This window comes from Anser brachyrhynchus, assembly GCF_964034855.1.
Source record: "Anser brachyrhynchus genome assembly, chromosome: 7".
Classification (NCBI taxonomy): domain Eukaryota; kingdom Metazoa; phylum Chordata; class Aves; order Anseriformes; family Anatidae; genus Anser; species Anser brachyrhynchus.
This window is the reverse complement of record NC_137701.1, coordinates 41769507-41787550: the sequence shown is the minus strand read 5'-3', so window position 1 is coordinate 41787550 and position 18044 is coordinate 41769507. Positions and strand designations below refer to the sequence as shown.

Below are 18044 nucleotides of genomic sequence, written 5' to 3'. Positions count from 1 at the left end.
TGAAACTGAAGCTAGTTTTATTTGTTAACATAGTTTAATTGGCATTTAGAATTCTGTCTGGCTTCAAATCTAACAAAATGTTCTTTGGGCTCCTTTTGTAAAGAAGCTATACAAACCAATTATTCCATGCAGATTACCAGAGACCCCTCCCCTACTCTTACTATAATCATAAAGTCTAGTAAGAACTGGAGGAAAAATGTTTTTTTTTGCCAGCAGATAATGTGCTACTCTGTATATTCTTCTAAGCTGGTAAAGCAGTAAATATACACAGCTATGGAGCTATTGATTTATAGCTGTAATTCATCTTTGCTTTTACAGTGAAATAAATAAGGTTTTTCAGGCATGACAGTGGATCCTAGGCGATAAAGAAAACCTGTCCCAAGCTGTAACAGTGTAGTCCCTGCCTGAGAGTTCTAACTACAAAAGAACTATATTTTGTGGTTGACTTTAGTATTTTCGGTATTACATCCAGACTTAGTTCAGTATTCGGGGATTCCCAAGACCACTTCAACACACTGTTAACAACTAGTTGAATCCAACGTGTTTTTCCAATAAACATATAATTCCTTTTAAATAACCCAAAGAGCTGATGAGCATAAGCACACTACTTAATGAAAGCCTAGCAGTTCTCCAGTAAGGCTTATAGCCTTTCTTAGCTGAGTATCAAATGAGTTATTTTAAGTGAGCTTTTATAAAGGAGTCATCAAGTGGATCCTGATGGATCAACATGGACAACCGCAGAAAAGATATGCAGTCTAAGTTACAGACTTGAATTTTAAAAGGTAACAAGCAAGTATGAGGGAATCTCAGAAACTTTTGTAGCACGTAATTTGGAAGCCCAAACTGATATAATTCAAAATGCAGGCCTCGTCATTTCATTTTCTATTTCATATGTCCTACATTTTGTTTTTAATAGAAGCCCGGGGAGAACTCTCAGGAAGTGCACCCTGTACACTGCACTTTTCAAACAAGAAAAACATGGCATCCAGGTCAGAAGAAGAAAAGATCAGAGCTCTCTATTTGTGGGGAAAAAACAAACAAGCAAACAAACAAAAAAACCCACACTATTGTGCTTAAAGCCTTGATGCTGCCCTGACACAGAGCTGAAAAGAGCTCCAGTTAAGAAGAAAGCTGGCAGTTTAGCAGGTGATACTTAGCCAGTGAGAAGATCACTAAGGACAGGTCTATAAATCAACAAGAAAAAAAAAAATCAAAGAAACAAGAGGAAAAAAAAAAACAAAACACCTCATACCAACAGTCAATTGTATTGACCGTTTTTTCCCTTATCCATCCTTTTAAAGGAAGGACAGATTTATTATATTTAAACAAACGTTTCCTTCCACTCCCTTCTCCACCAACGCCCTCACAGAAGCCATAACTGACTGCATTTACTTTACATTGGGGAAAATGACCCAACATCAAAAAGATCTAGATAACTAGTAGCTCTAGAAACTCTTTTAAACTATGATCTGTAATTTCAGGTATATCGTTCTCCCCGCTTGTTTGGTCTTCTCCAATTCATCTGATCTCTAGGAGCGTTAGAAATACTTGTCACTATAATAATAAGAAAGCAGAGACCCTTGAAACCATTTCACGAAAACCTTCACTTAGATACCACCCTTTCCACACAGATGGCCAGGAGCTTTAAAGCTTTAGTTTTTCTCCAAAATAGTAAGTTATTTAATATCCTCTATCTTGAATAAAGATGTATACATGTGTTCCTCCTATAGTCTAACAAGCAAACAAAAAAAAAACCAACGAACATTTCCAGCAAATTTTCCTCCCTTGCTAATATACTCTTAATCAAAAAAAAAGACAAAAGTGAAAATATGAACAAGAAAATGGAAAATAAAAAGCATATGTTTAATGTGTATTAAAAATACGAACAGCTTATTTGTGATTTTAATATTACCACTTATTTGAAGTTTTATGTACAGCAATCGTTACTCCTAATTAAGAATAGGTACAGAAACACTAAATAACCCTTCTCCCACCTGGAGAAACAGACAACTAGCTAGGTTTAGAAATAACTGCAACTGCATCTTGCTTATCCATATCAAACTAGCTTTAATACCTGGCTACTTCTGGTGTTGTCTTCTAGCAAACGACGTAATCGCCACATGAAAGAAGTCTGCATGGATTAACCCTCTCAAGGTTTACATCACATCATGCATCAAGGCCACTGCTTCCATTGAGCTGCACAGCTGCCATGGCATACAGTTGCTCTAAATCCAACACGTGCAGTTGAAGCGACCTTTTCTATTAATAGACATCACTCTTTTCATCACATTTGTTAGGTCTTTACTTTGACTAACTTCACATACTGTTAGCATTTAGGTAAGGGGCAAATAATTTACATCTGTCACTAGCTCATTTATCTAACAGTTGAAGTTTGTCCTCCTGCACAAAAAGACCACAGAATCTTGAAAAAGAGACTCCCGCACAGGCTCGTGTATGACAAAGACTTCATTCACAACCTCCAGGCCACTTGTTACGCTCCCCCCCTGCTGGGTAAGCACCGTCCTCTATTTGTAAGTATGCCTTGTCTGACTCCTGACTATTAGATCTCACAACCCTTTTGCCTGCTGGTTTGAAAAGTGACTTTGATTGTCAGAACCTTCCCAAGCAGGAGCTTATTAACAGAAGTCAACTAAACCTCCTGAGTTAGGTGATCAGGTGAGGCTTCAGTGCATTTTTAACATGAAAATGCATGGCCCTCACTCCTTCTTGAGGGTCTCTTAAAAACAAATACCAGATGTGGACTCATTATCCAAGAGATGCTACTAGTAATGTCACATAAGTAGGAAGATACCCCAACACTCTTTCGCTTATGCAATCAAAAATAATATTAGCTGCTTAAAAAAAATGGATCTCCCACCTGAGCTCATGTTGAATGTATTAAAACGGGTACTGCCCTCCCCCCCCAATCCCACCGTGCATCTTTGGGATACACAAGATACTTCATACAATTGCCTCATACTCAGAGCATGAAGGGAAGGGGTAGAAAGTCCCTTGATTTAAGAACTTGCATAATCTTTTTTTTTCTAAATGAGGGATTCCAAAACAGGATCAGGTGTATAAAATAGAAATGCTAAGTTATGTAAGGAGTAGATGGATACTGTTAACTTCATTCCTAATCTTTTATAAATTACGTACTTCACAACCTAGGCAATATACCCCTTGAAAAGCAAAAAGACAGAAAAAGTTCCTCCACATTTTCACTGTTTGCAATTATCTCTTAAAACTCAGAAACTTCTTCACAGGAAAATATTTTGCAAGTATAATTACTACTAGCAGTTACTAACATCAGCATCAAAAAGATTAATAGCTTTTGTTGCACTTCCTTTAATGATTTGTGGCATACATGTCTCATATAGCTTGCATATAGTGGGTTATTTTCAAAGATCTATCCACAAGAGTTCATCATGTCTGAAGAGGACAAATAAACTGATCCTACACAGTACGTAACCACCAGAGCTAGTACCCACAAACTCCACATTTACCTACTTCCCAAGCTCACGCTGCTCAGTCTCTCCATATTTAAATCCTGAAAAACAGTTAGCATGTATTTGCAAAGAAGTAAAGGGTGAAACATCTTAGTCATTCTGCAATTTGCGAAACAGTACTTAGTACTTTACACTTCTCAGCATAGGATTTATTAAATGTGTACTTCAAAACAAGATGTATTGGAAAAAGTGTGTTTAGTACAAGTATCCAGATTCCATCTTAAGGTTTACAGAAAACTTAATTTAGTGACAGTGCTGTTTTGCCTTTAAATGCAGTCAGAATATCATTTGTTACACACAGAGTTTAAACATTTCCCTTTTCTGGCAAACTCAAATTCCATTAGCTTAACTGCATTTTTCAGTGAGGAAGAAAACAAAAATCACTTAAAGCAGCAAGATGTTAGTGATGTAACAGAAATCAAGACAAGACAGTACGTAAAAATCTTTAAAACAATTACATTGAGACATCAGTATTTAACATTTTTATAATAAACAGTGTGTATTTGCAGATCCACAAGACCCCCAAATCAAGAATGAACAGGAACATTTGATAAGAAGAGAATAGTGGGTTTTGCTTGTCTTTTTTAAGGCACAACCTCTAATGAGCTATATTTGGGTTATTATTACTCAAATGTATGAATGAAAATGACAGATACGCTGAAGAAGTCTGTCTCTGAAAAAGCTTGTAAAGTAGCATAAAAATGTTTCTAACAGGTTGCTTTTAGCCAAAACTAAACAAACTCACTGAAGTAAACCAGGTATTATTGAACGATTTTTCTGTGAAACCCTAAACCAATATGACATTTCTTTTTATTTATTTATTATTATTTTTTTTTAGATATTTCTCATGCAGGAAGATCAATACAGATACAAAGCTGACACACTATACTGCACTTGTTTCACTTGTTGCTCACTCAACATCCTAATTATTATTATCCTCTATGAGATATTCCGCATCCCCCCTGACTTATCTGACACCTCTGAAAGCTGTGCCTCAGTTTAGTAGGAGACTCAAAAGGACACAGAGGTTTCTGAGGTTTCCAATGTGTTGCTAAATAGCAGAACTGCACCCTGAAGCACTATTAACATACAATGAAAGAGGTGAAAGATGAGGAAGCGTGAGAAAAACATCCTCACCGTCATGTTAGCTATTAGAATGTGCATTTGCAGTAGATTACTTCCCACCAGTTTGGTTTTAGATTTGACTTCCCAGATTTCATCAACATACCTACCCCATCCTGCAATCACTCACTTTTCTGCTACGCTACTAATTTACCCTACTGTTGGTTGTTTCGGCCAGGGTCTCTAAGGACTGTGACCACAGGGGAAAATGTGGTCTCGTCACTTGACTGCTGTCCAAAAATTCTTGGTCAGGTGCCAGATACTACAGAAATTACCAGTTTAAAAGATTACTGTTCCCCAGCAATGCATTACTATCCTCAAGCACTGAAGAAACTGATCTTGCACTGAAGTAGATGAAAAGTACTGACAAAGTAATATATATTAACTTCCAATGTCATAAGCACCTGTTTAAACTAACCTGAAAGATTCGGCAATGATGTGGATGAAAAACCATTGGATAGCTCATTTGCCTGTCTACTGCTGGGATAAAGAGCACTGGTTCCCAACAAAGGAGCTGTAAGATTTTAAGGCTCACCAGCTGTTTCTCACATAGAAAATAAAAAATAAAATAATAAAAATATATATCTATGTGACCACATACTAGTTATAGATAAATTTATTTTTCCTTTTTCCTTCCCACTCTGTCAAGCTCTCCATAGAAAATACCAAGACCATAACCATCTACAATTTCCTACAGAATTTTGTCTTTCTTCAGTTATGACTTAACAAACAGAAACAAGCAAAAAAAAAAAAAAACCCTGCTTCTCCTCCCTACTGAATTTACCAAATTTAACCTTGCTATTTAAGCCTCCTTCCGAACCTCACCTCCAAGCTCTTGTCATTTTCAAGATACTGCCGGTTTCTTCAAAGGCATTGATCAAAAGATCACTGTGCTCTTAGTCTCATCTCATTTAGACTAATTCCGCTTTCATCAGGCTGTTTTCTCCCTTAAATTGTATCGTTACGTTCCACAGAAGTAAATTACCCTCTATATCATCCCACTGCCTTTTATTTCTAAATTTAATGAATTATCTTTCCTTTCCTCCAGCCTTCCAAGACAGATCAGTATACACAGATCATTCAGCAAAGTAAGTTTTTGCTTCGGGGTAAGACGAAGGTGGGGGCGTGTGGAGCAAGTAGAATAATGAAGGGTGGATAAGAGGAAAAAGACTCCCTGCTGCTTGCCTTCAGCAATAATACTTACCTCAATAAAAAAGTTAAAAGATAAGATGAAAAATATGGCCCTCCTCTAAGTGGAAAGCCACTACCTGAAGAGGTGTTCCAGACAGAAATAAGGTCACAAGGTTAAAAAAAATATTAAGTCTTGAGGAAACACCAGTACAAGAATCCCAGCCAGCAATCCTAGGAACAAGTGGATGTCACAAACAGCTTACGCTTGGGCAGGAATGAGCAAAGAAGTAAAAATTAAATATAACCATAGATTTTTTTTTCTTCCTATTGTCATAATAGCCACTTTCATCCTATCTTTCTCCATCCTACCATGTCAAACACTGAAAACGTGACAAAGCCCCTACTTTAATTACGAGAAGGTCAAAACGCTAGGCAAGAAAGAACTCATCGCTTTCCATCTGGCAGAAGAGACACCCTGCACACACTACATCAGCAAAAAATCAGAAGCTTAAAACTAGATGAAAACTAGGTCAGAAACTGCCATTTCAGCTTTAACAGTACACAGAAAATGAAAGGAAGACAAAGTTCTTAGAAGTCACAAGTCCCTTCCATACCAAATCATTCTACGATTCTAAAAATCATGCTAAAATCTTGACCCAACTCATCCTAGTCCAGTCTTATTTTACAGAACAGCCATATGCTTACTTTATGACAGCACCTTTTCCTCCAGAAAGAACAGAAGATTAAGAGCATGGAAACAAAACGTGCTTCCAGTTTCTCAACTGTCCTAGATACTGCCCTAACTTCCAAATGAATATCAACAATCTGCCTGTAAAACAACACAGCCATTCACTTCAAACAGCAAAAAGTAAATCCAATGCAGAACGTATCCATCTTACATTATACAGGCTGCAGTTCAAACAACTTAGCAGGCAAAAATCACCTTCCACACTGTATCAGTTTAAACCCGCCTCCTCCACACTGTTGCAATTCCAGACATTGTTTCATGACCTGCAAAACTGAGGAGAGGCTTGATCTAGCAAAGCAGAGATGGGGACAGATCTGTCATGGGTATCTACATCACTTGACTCCAACATTCGAACAGACTATCTTCTCTGGACTATCCATGCATCATGCAGTTTCCAGTATACCCATTAGAACAGATGTGGGTCCCCCAATTTCTTAAAAAAGCCTGCAAAGGTTAGCCTTCACAAGTGTATTTAACTAACATTCTCTCTTCATATTAAGCTACAAGTACTATTAAGGAATCACCACGGTCTAGAAAATAAGGTGGGGGAAGCAGCAGAAGAAAGTCTTCATCACCCAAAAATTCTCAGCCCAGTGATGTCCCATTTCACTTCTGCATGGCAATAGATTCCTACCAGCTGATTCAGAAGCACTGCCTGGCATTTGGAGTCATTACACTTCAAAAAACTCACATAGCTGTCTTCTGTAGCTGCAATTGTTTGCAGACAATATCCAACTCTCCTTTGTAGGAAGAAGAAACCAAATTTGATTTAGGTGACAGCAAAATGACGTCATGCCAGTTGAATTCTTATCAAATTTTGGTACAGGACATTCCTTTAAGGCAGTCAGTGCTTCCTCATCAGCTAGTATACACAAGATCTGTCTACTATCATTACCCAGGACAGAACTGGCTTAACCGAAATTCATTTTGGTTAAAGTCATGCCATCTCTACTCAGCATCCCCAGGAAGAATGGAGAAGTTCTCCAGTCACTGGGTGAGTAGCCAAGGGCTGCGTTTCCCTCATGTCTATTGAGAAGACTAAAAAGCCCACCCAACGAGGTTTAATATTAATGATTTAACTTTTCTAGGCATAATGAATATCATTAAAATCCATAAACTTAACAAATGAACTACTGCAGCTGATATAGGTGATCAGCCCTCTGCTTGTTTACTGCGGCTTTTACGTTACAGCTTGCATATATAGCACTTTGTTTCTCTGTTTCAGCTATTTTAAACTTCAAGGGGAGGAAACAAGTTATGCCATGTAAAGGGAATGAATATCTTCATCGGAAGGAAACACCTGGATAAACCAACAGTGAGGGAGATAAAGCTATTATGCTTCACTTCCAACTTGCTTCATATTTTCAACTCGTCAAATACTGCAGATAAAAAATCCTATAGAAAAAATACCACATAAACTTATCAAGCTATGTGCCTGTGTGCGCTACCATGGAGTCTTTTCATATATAAGATGTGTATTTGTAACTCAGAACTTGGAAAGGCGCCACTTCTAAACAGTCACATCTGACTTTCTTTTTCAGTACAAAGAACACCAACCACCAAGCTCATTTATCTTTAAAAAAAAAAAAAAAAAAGAATCAGAGACCATCTTTTCCAAAATTAGACTTGGCCAAAATAAGTAATGTGTTGAGAATTTCACTGGTAAGCTAAGGCAGTTCTCAAAACAGCACTCTAGATATCTGGACAATAGACACACAGCCCCCCCGCCCCCCAAAAAAGTGACTTCAAAGCAATCTAACTCCACGGGGCTCTTCTGGACACAATTATGATAGCATGTGGTCCAACAAACATGCTAGTTCTCATATTCATTTCTTTTGTCTACAAAGCTGCATATAACCAAATAGCAAAGCAAAACACGAATAAAGAAATAACATTAAGCACCTCCAGACTGAATGACATGATTCTCCTGCCACGCTACACATAAACAAGCAGCGTGACTGTCTTCAGTCGCACTTCTAGAAGTGGAGTGTTTTTGTATACCTAAAATGCCACCTGCCACATCTGGTCTGACAGTGGTGCCACTGTTTACGTTAAAAAAAAAAAAAAATCACTGAACTCCAAAGATTTGTAACAGACTCACTGATGAACCCTTTAAAAAAAGGAAGACAAGTTCCCTCCAACTGCTACATGAAATTGCTTGATACCAAGCCAAAACAGGCACTGGTGAAAGCTGGCAGTATATGATTAGATGCATGTAGTTAGAGGAAAACATCGTAGGACATCATATGAGAATATATGCTTACTGTCTAGAAATGAAGGCTTCTTCCATCATTTCTTATATCCATTGCAAAGCATATCCACAGCAACAACAGGATAGGGTCCAGCCGAAATACTGCTGAACTGAGTGTGCCGATACCTGCTTCCCGCCAGCGGTCACCGCTCCACACTTCTATTCCTTTCAGAGGCTTCAGCCATGGCAGCTGGCCAGACCCCTACAGGTGCTGAGATCTCTCAGAAGAGGAATAAAATTGAGGTAGTTTACAAACAGCCCCCCAAGCAACTTGTGCTTTGAAAACAAGACTGAAGCAAATCTACAAGTGGAGGAGATGGCGGCACGACTCCCTTCGGTTTCTCCAAGCAGGTACATCATTGTTTCTCTTATGTGCCAGCCGTTTAACTTTCACATACATACTGAAACCAAAGCTAAGCCTATTCCTGGATTCTCCTACTGATGCATTGCGGAAACAACACCACACAAGCTGCTGATGGCATTAATGAGGTGACATCGGCCACAGCTGGGTGAGGCCAGGGGCCAGGCAGCCGTCCTGCTGGTGCAGCTGCCTGCTCTGCAGGCCACACGGCCGCCGCGCTCCCCTGCCTCCTTCCCGGCCCGGAGCCCCACGAAACGCCGTGTGTGAAGTGGGGGACCCTGAGCTGACCTACCCCTGGCCAGCTACTGCAATAAAAGATCCCTTTGATAAACCCAGCAATGGACAAATCTCTGCTGTCAGAGTTAGTGTTACACCCAGAATACAGGAAAGGTGGCTTTCTCCTTACCAAAGCTACTTTCCAAGTTTGCAATGAATCCAGTATGTTTGAAATTTAGAAAAAAGCCACGCTAATGTGACAGTAAGATGGCGCTGATGCAACTGAAAGCTTTTTTCTACATTTCAATTCCTTATCGTATCTAGTTCCAGATCACCTATATTCTTCATCCACACCACCAGATTATTTTCAGAATTTTTTCTCTGCTTTTTCCTGGAATTTTCATCTTTTCCTTCCTTTCAAAAAGCAAAAATTGCCCCTTTTCTCCTGTTTCATTAATAATTTTCTCCTAACACCACACGTCTGTCTTTATCTTGCACATCTATGTCCCATACAGGTGCACGTTCTGATCTATTTTTTTTTCCTCTCCATATCAGCTACCCTCAGAAATTCTGGGACAGCATGTTTTCTGCAACCTGATTGTAAAATATCTGATCTTGAAATGGATGAGAATTTCAACTACTCACTTTTGCCAGAAAACAAATGCAAAGCTCCATCCAAAGTGTGCATACAAAGGACACATTATACACTTCCTGCCTCACAGGACTAAAAATAGTGATCAACATTATCTATTATTAAGTAAATACTTTTGGAGGTTTTAATGTGACTTTTAAAATATATTACTCTTGTTTCACATAGATTTTGATGTTTTCATTAGAATATATAACTTCTAATCTCAGTTACCTGATGTAGAATGGTATCTGTGCAATGACTTGAAATACACAATGACAAAAGTAATGACGCTCACTAAGACTTCTTTGGGTAGGGTAGAGTCACAGAGTAGCTGTGGCTGGAAGGGACCTCTGGAGGTCATCTGGTCCAGCCCACCTGCTCAAGCAGGGCAAATAATACAAGGAAAACTTAGAAACTGTACTAGAAATGAAATTCAGAAGATTATTACTTTCAGAAACTGCAACTGCCTTAAATGGATCTGTTAACAAACGTGAAAAAAAAAAAAGGCAAGACAACTAAGTGACCCTAAGTCCAGGAAATAAACATGAATGCAAGGCTCATAAACATAGCACAATTCCACTAAGATAAAATAAATTAAAACAAAATAAATTAAAATAAAATTATAAAAATAAACAGTCTAAAGCAGTAACACAGAAGATAAATTCCCAAGTTTGCTAATTTAATATTCTTGAGCCTGCACAGAGACTAGACATTAAGTTACAGAATCCAGGAGATACATGAATCAATATATATCTTAGGAATTTATATGTACCGTCTCTTCCCCCCGACTATCTTGGTCTTCAGTATCTTTTAGCACATTACGCTTTGTAACATCCTTCAAGGAGGGTAGCAGTCTTATTTTTGTTTTACTTCAGAGAAGCAAAAAACAGTTTGTTGAAGGTCATAACAGGTGAGTCTTTACACGATGGCCAAAGAGGGCAGCTGTACATTCCTGCTGCACTGTGCCAGTTCTGTCTGAACACTCAATAACGTGATTCGACACGCTAACTGGCAGGAAAGGTAACCTTCTTCGTGTTTTCTGAACGGCACTGAGGGGACGGATGAGCCACGGAGATGACATCGGAAAAAGCAGGATCCCACGGCAGGTACAGCAGGAAGGAGAACCACGCCTTTGAATCACAACAAACTGCTAGGTTGGCTCAGCTATCTCCTGAAATCTCGCCCACAGGAATGTGGCAAAGCAGAAATATTACCCTCCCTGCTTCCTGTCTCAAATCCTGGGATTCTACCCTTTCTGTCTCTTATGAAGTGCAAATCTTCTGTTTTGAATTAATTGGTTATGCTCTTTTATGAGCAACACTCAGACATTCCTCTGTATCGCGAACTACAAGGAAACACTCAAACATCCATGTTTTGCCAATTCCTCTTCACTTAAAGCACTTTTTATTTTAATGTATAATGCAGTAGGATTAACAGCCCTTGTTACAATGTTAAAACGAGTCCTGTTTGAACACTGAGGAGAAGCAGTATCTACCACAAAGGACTTACATGCTGGATTGAAAGAAGACTGGAGGCTTTCTTGTGAGAGAGTACTCCCTTCACACAAGCAGACTGCTGAAACCGCTCGCATGAGCTCACATGAGGTACACGCTTTAGATGTAATTCCTTGTCAGCAGTAAGGCCACAAGAGAGCCCAAACTAGGGACAAAAACATATGTAAAACATCCCAGAGTTTGCTCCAGCAAGAAAAATTAAAGGCTTGTCTATACAAGGTGAAAAGTGCTTCACATTCACACCCTGCCTTATTCTGCAATAACTCCCTGGCGTAGACAAGATCGTACACGCTCTTACCAAAAATATGAAATACCTGGCAAGTCCATATAAGGTTTTACAGCTGTCCCATTGCTTCCAGTAATTAAATAGACAAGCACCAGTAAGAGCCTCTAACGCCAATGTCAGGAAGCATTTCCTCCACAGGCAAGTCCCATACCCCCCCCCCCCAAAAAAATATCTTCACAACTAGAGTTTAAGTAGTGGAACAATACAAACTTGTATCCTTTAAAATTAATTATTCGTTACTATCGTAGATCTATGTAACCTTCATAAGTTTGCCAAGAGAGTATATACTGCTCTGCCTTGGCCAGTTACTGGGATGGCTGCAAGCATTCCATTTAAATCAAATGAACCAAGTTCACTGATTTACAAAGACAACAGATGCAACAGCGGCAGACTGAAGTTAACAAGAATTCACTTAGCATGAAACCCTGTGGATAGAAGAGAAACTGGAAAGAAAAAAATCATTTGTCCTGGTAAAAACTAAGACTTGAAGAAAGGAAAAGGACCGTTTAAAGCTCTCCCTCAACCAAGCAAGTCTCACCAAGGAAGAAAGCATTTGGTTTTCCTGTTAGCAGACCTGGTGAAAATAGGAGGAAAATAAAAAACACAGGAAGCATGTCATTTCTAGCAGATTGAGGGATGCTGTTAGATGTCTCAGAGACAGCCAGCAGGTCTCTGTGAAACAACGCACCTGAGGAGAACGCTGTGCCAACACCAGGAGCTCTCTCGAGAAGCCCCAGACGCGGCTGCAGTGGCACGCGCTACGGCAGAGGCTGCAAGAGCCCTGGGAGAACGTGGTACAGGCACAGGAGGAAAAATCCCCTCTAACAAATCTTGCGGCATAATCCTCTGGTGCAGACTTCTACAGCACTTTGAACTCTACAGAACAAAATAACAAAGTCACTTTTGCCCTCCTTTCTGCATTGTCTTTTAGTCATAAAGTGCAGAATTATCGGTCAGGAAAAATAAAACACCACATTATTAATTCCACCCCCCCCCCCCCAAGATTTCAAAAACACGCCTGGTTTCACTGAATGAGTGTAAAGTTATTTTTAGGAAGCGTTCCATCACCCGTTGATTGACTTGCCGCAAACTTACAGAAAATACATCTGGTAATGCACCATGGTGGCACAAGCAAGCAATAGCTTAGACACAGAAGAAGTGAAAACCCTACACTAAGCAGCTCTGCCTTCCCAGAGTTTTAAGCATACCCAAGAACTCTGAAATTGGGCACTAGTTCGGTAGTACATCACGACAGTAGGCAGGTACATCATGCCAGGAGGCACAATGTTCCTATTCCATTCCACTTTTGCCAAGTATAATTTAACTGAGGATAAAGGGAAATTTTCCCGATGTCTTTTCATTGTTTCTTAAACTTTTCAAAGTAATTCTTTCATGCCTACAAAGATTCTAGATCAGTACTAGGAAAGTGCTGAAGATTTTACTTTGTCATAGCAAAACTATGTCTATAGTTTGTGGCAGTAACATTCCTCCCTCTTGAAACTTTCAGTTTCAGGCAAATATTGTAGAAAAATCCAGAAACTCTGTCCTTACTTAAGCAAAAAAACTCCCTTTCTGACCTCAATGGGAATCCAGCCCAGTGTAAAATAGACCCTGAAGCACATTAACGATCAACTCAACTCAAAGGCATTTCTGGTGTAAACCACAAAAACAGTCCCCTCCAAAATTCACATTAAGAATTTTTTTTTTTTTTTTTATGTTTTGTGACTTGTTCAAAACCAAAAAAAAAAGAAACAAACCCCCACACGGTAACAAAGAAAAGAACCAATCCACACATTAAGCTCTCTAGCAACTTAAATTTCACTTAAGTTTCAGAAGTCACAGGTCATATTCTGCTTCTATTCATTCTTGCTTTCATGTTGTTCAAACCCTAACTTGTTAAAGTTTGGCGAGAAACAGAGATTCAGAGGAAAGGACAGCTGTTAAGAAAGAAATTGATTAGTTTCATTTTAAGTGACTGAAAGAAGAAAGGTAGTCTTTACTCAAATTCTAACATTTTTCCAGATGAAACAAAGCTGGTTTTAAAAAAAGTTTAATCTGGTGTCTGTCTCTTCCAGCAATTAAAACACCACAGCTATTTTAAGTGCAACAGCTCTGAATTTGACTCATAACTACCAGCTTTCGACAAGTCATAGATACTTAATAATTAGTACTTAAATATAATTAAGTACACAGCAGCAAAGTTCCACCAGAAGCTAACACAATACTGAAAGAAGCAAAACCATTCCACGCTTCAGTGGAACAGGGCTCCCCACTGCCCACCTCCCGCCATGTAGCTGCAGAGTTCACATTTACGCACTAACGTACACATCAAAAACTTTCTTTGAGGGCGTTTCCTGTGTTGCTAACAAGTTGCAGCTTCTCTCCCGCTGGATCTAGATTTAACCAAGACTATGATCAAGTCTTAAAAAAATAAAAATTAACCTCAACCCATCAACCTCCCCCCTAAAAGAAAACCACACACACAAAAAAGCAACCCCGACCCCCCCCAAAAAACCAACCACCCAGACCATATATGCAACCTGGATACAAGGCAGCAGCCATTTCACATACACTGTTGTTTTTAAAACTATTAATTACCAAATATATGAAATACGCAGCAAACAAGCAGCAAACCCTCACCTTTTCATCCCACACGTTTCTGAAATTGCACCTCATATGCTACTAGATACAGATAACACAAGCACTGATAATATTTGCTAGTTCTATAAATATACGTAAAAATGAAAGATCTTAACAGAGGAAGTCAGAAGTTCAACTATAAGCCAAGGCTTCTCAACATGACCAAGAATGCTTTGCTCTCTGCATTAGAAAAATAACCATGGTGGCAGCTAGGATTACGCCAAAGAGACTGCTTAGGAAGTCTTCAGATTTTGTTACAAACGCGCTAATTCTTGAATATGTTAATTAAAGATTTGTCTGAACTAGACAGGGGGAACACACAGAAGGGAAGGGGAAGAAACGAAGTTAAGGGTTCAGCATTAAAGCCACTGACTTGGGTCACGAATTCACCCACCGCCGTTGTTCCACGGCACATCCTCCAGCATGGGCACTGCTCGAGCCCCGCCACGTCTGTAACTGTTCCCCCTCCCACGCAGGGGGGTATGTGTTGCACGCTCACCTTGCATGCTCTTCTTTGATACATTATTTCTTACAACGCTGGAATGTGATGCATAATTACAAGAAAAAAAAAGTTGACTTTGAGCAATACTTGGATCACTAATCAGAGGGCAAGGAAGGCATCACAGGCCAGGTCTGGAGTCTAGGGAGACTTCTCTGAAATACAGACTAGTGTCAGAAAAAAAATCTAAAACATGAAAATCTCCATCTACTGATAATTCACGAGTCCTAACTTTAAAGCAGCACCATGAATTTAAGGAAGCTGATAAAAAAAAAAAGCAGAGAAAGATTTAAAACACATGTCTGTAGTTTTGTACCTTCTGTGGCTGGGATATTTAAGATCAGTAAAACTAAAAGCTGCACCTAGATTTCCAATTTCATACACTTCCAGATATAGCTGAATTTGCCAAGGCACTCTAGAAGTTTCTCAGGATCAGCCATGCTCCCCAAATGATTTTGACCATCCGGACTGCAGAAGCGCCTGGGAAGTATTTCACAAAGCAGTGCTTCGCCAAACGAGTCACCATGCAAACATTAAAACCCAACCCCTATACCTGTTGACACGTTATTTAGAGAAAAAGTCAAACGTTTAAGTGAAATTTTCAAGTCTCATCTGACCTTTAGATTACATTTAAAAAAAAAAAATCAATGAAGAGCAGACCTACTCAGTCACTTGTTGAGCATTGCTACTAACTTCAACAGTGTCAAATGCTAAAAGGAGCTCTTGATTTGACCTCAAAGACATTTTAATTTCTGTAAACAGCAATGCAAAGAACTTCAGGATATGGCTGAACCGATCCATGGTTAAGGCCCCGGGAGTATCTCCAGCTGCGCACGCTGCACAGCCCAGCACGCTGCTCTGCGCACACGTCAGTGCTGGCCTCCCACGCAGCAGGACACCAGCAAGGAGATGCTTCGACGCTGGCACCTGGCTGATCTTCAAGGCATCTCACCCAACAGCTGAGCTGAACTTCTGCTTTCAGACCCACATCCCAGCTAAAAAATACTATTCCAGACAGAGAAGAGAAGATAGAAGAAGTGAAATGCTGACTGGGACTTGGCACTATCTCAGGAAATAAAACACATATTCCAGCAACTACTCCCAGTCAATTCCTCTCCCAGCAATGGAGAAACACCTCTAACAGAGGCTTTGTGTTACCCAGCCTCCTGCTTCCAGACTCTCACGAATATCACTTAGGTACAGGAGTATCTCCATACATTATACAGGGAGGCTGAGCACTTAAGCCAAGATATTAAGATATTGCAAAATTTAATATTCTGGTTCCAAAGTGCCTTTATGGCTTAAGGCTACGGCTTAGTGCGCCTCCTACCAGTGAGTGGAGGGGAGGAAACAAAAACAAACAAAGAAAAAACATGACTGAAGAAACAAGACATTAAAAAGTTGAAGTCATTACACTACTGAGAACTACACTGCGTATATTTCAAGATGCACGCTTGACAAGGATGGATGAAAAAGACGTCTACACAGTTATTCAGCACCTACACAGAACAGAAGCCTGAAATAACTACAAGGCAAACTCTGCGGGATTAGTCTCCTTATGAAGCCAAGAGGAGAACAACAACAAAAAGCAACGGGAAACTTTCACTCCAATAAGGAGATCAGAGGCGCAGTATTTTGCCGAAGCACAACAACGGATGGCAGAAGACCTGCATTCTGGTTCAGACTGTGCAACAGACCCCACACTTCAACCTGTCTCCGTTTTGCACGAGCAGCAAGGTACGTTGTGCTGGCCTCAGGACAGTGGATGGCAAGGCTAAGAACAGAACAGGGAGCATCTCAAGATCTCTACAGTATATTTTATACTTAGATAAGTACCTTTAATCAGGTAAGTGTGCTGACATCCTTATAAAAATATCCTAAATACAACAAATACTAAAGAATTTAATCAGTCATGCTAAATAATTTTAAAGGAGAAGGTAATAAGAGACAGGATAGGAATTTCACACATTAATATTAGGCTGTGCACCAGATATTTTGCATTTATGAGCAACTAACCCCTTTACTTACTTCCCTTCAGGACAAGATGAGACTTTACGGCTCCACCAAAACAAACTTTTTTTAAAAGGCACTTTTAAAACTACTGTTAAATACAAAACTAAAAGCACTGGGAAGATCATGCACTGTTTTCATATTTGCTCTTTTTTTCCCCACTCCATGTGTTAAACTATACCTTACATATTATCTAAAAGTCAGTTTTATAACAGCACTGCCTCTACAAACATTTTTTAAAAATAAGGCCATATGCATTTCTAAGGCCATAAGTTTTCTTCTTTTCCTGTTGCCACAGCTTTGTGGTAAATAAACTCTCCAGGGCCCACGTATAGCTTAGGGAGCTGGAAGCAGCCAAAAGCCATGAACTGACCCCATTCTTTTCACGAACTGACCCCATTCTTTTCAAACCATAGCCATACATGAAATCTAAAGCTGACCTTCCTCTGTCTTTCTACAAAGCATGAAGATCTAGCTTCTGACAGAGCTTGAAATACTAGTATTTAGTGAAAAGAGCATCTCTACAGACAAATCTTAAGTTTAAAGCCATGATTATAAGTCTCAATTTGCAGATGTGTTTATGGGTGTCATTACAAACAACCAACAGATCAGGCCGATGTTCCTAGACACTAGAAAGTTTGAAGGCGTGTCGATTAATCTTCCATCTTCAAAGAAAGACTTAATCCTGATGACAGTACGAAGTTCAGCTAAAGAAAAACAGAATAATTCTGCTAAGACTGCTTAGCTGTCTTCCAGAGTGTATGCTCAGATCACAAAGTTGCTATGGCATCAACTTCAGGACTGCGGTTAGACACACAAAACGTCTTTTTCCTACAGACTGTTATGGGAAGCTGAGCGACTTTGGCAATGCACCAAATATGTTGTGGCTCTACAGCCGATACCATTTATCGCCATTCCGATGGTTAGCTAAGCTCAGAAAGCAAGACGACCAGCACCTTAGAGCGCCCACATAAACGAAGCTCTAAACACACTGCACTAGCAATTACAAACAGAAATTGTATTCACGCTTCCCTCGTTTACTAGCATTATTTAATGTCACGATACTACTTTCCCATCACTTAAGTGTTGGATCAGAACAAACAGGAGAAGGCTCATTTCTGGCAGCTGC

At 39.5% G+C, this 18044-nt stretch overlaps 1 protein-coding gene across 6 annotated transcripts in view; it reads right to left on the bottom strand.

Moving 5' to 3' along the window:
• Window positions 1-18044, bottom strand: part of TANC1 (tetratricopeptide repeat, ankyrin repeat and coiled-coil containing 1) — a gene marked incomplete at its 3' end in the record, with an annotated part of 95227 nt that overhangs the window by 76072 nt on the left and 1111 nt on the right. The window contains exon 1 of one of the 6 annotated variants that reach the window (XM_080600007.1): window positions 8772-10113. The exons of the other annotated variants lie outside the window; for them this stretch is intronic. Of the gene's footprint in view, window positions 1-8771; window positions 10114-18044 lie in introns of those variants that run through there. 6 annotated transcript variants of the gene reach the window in all.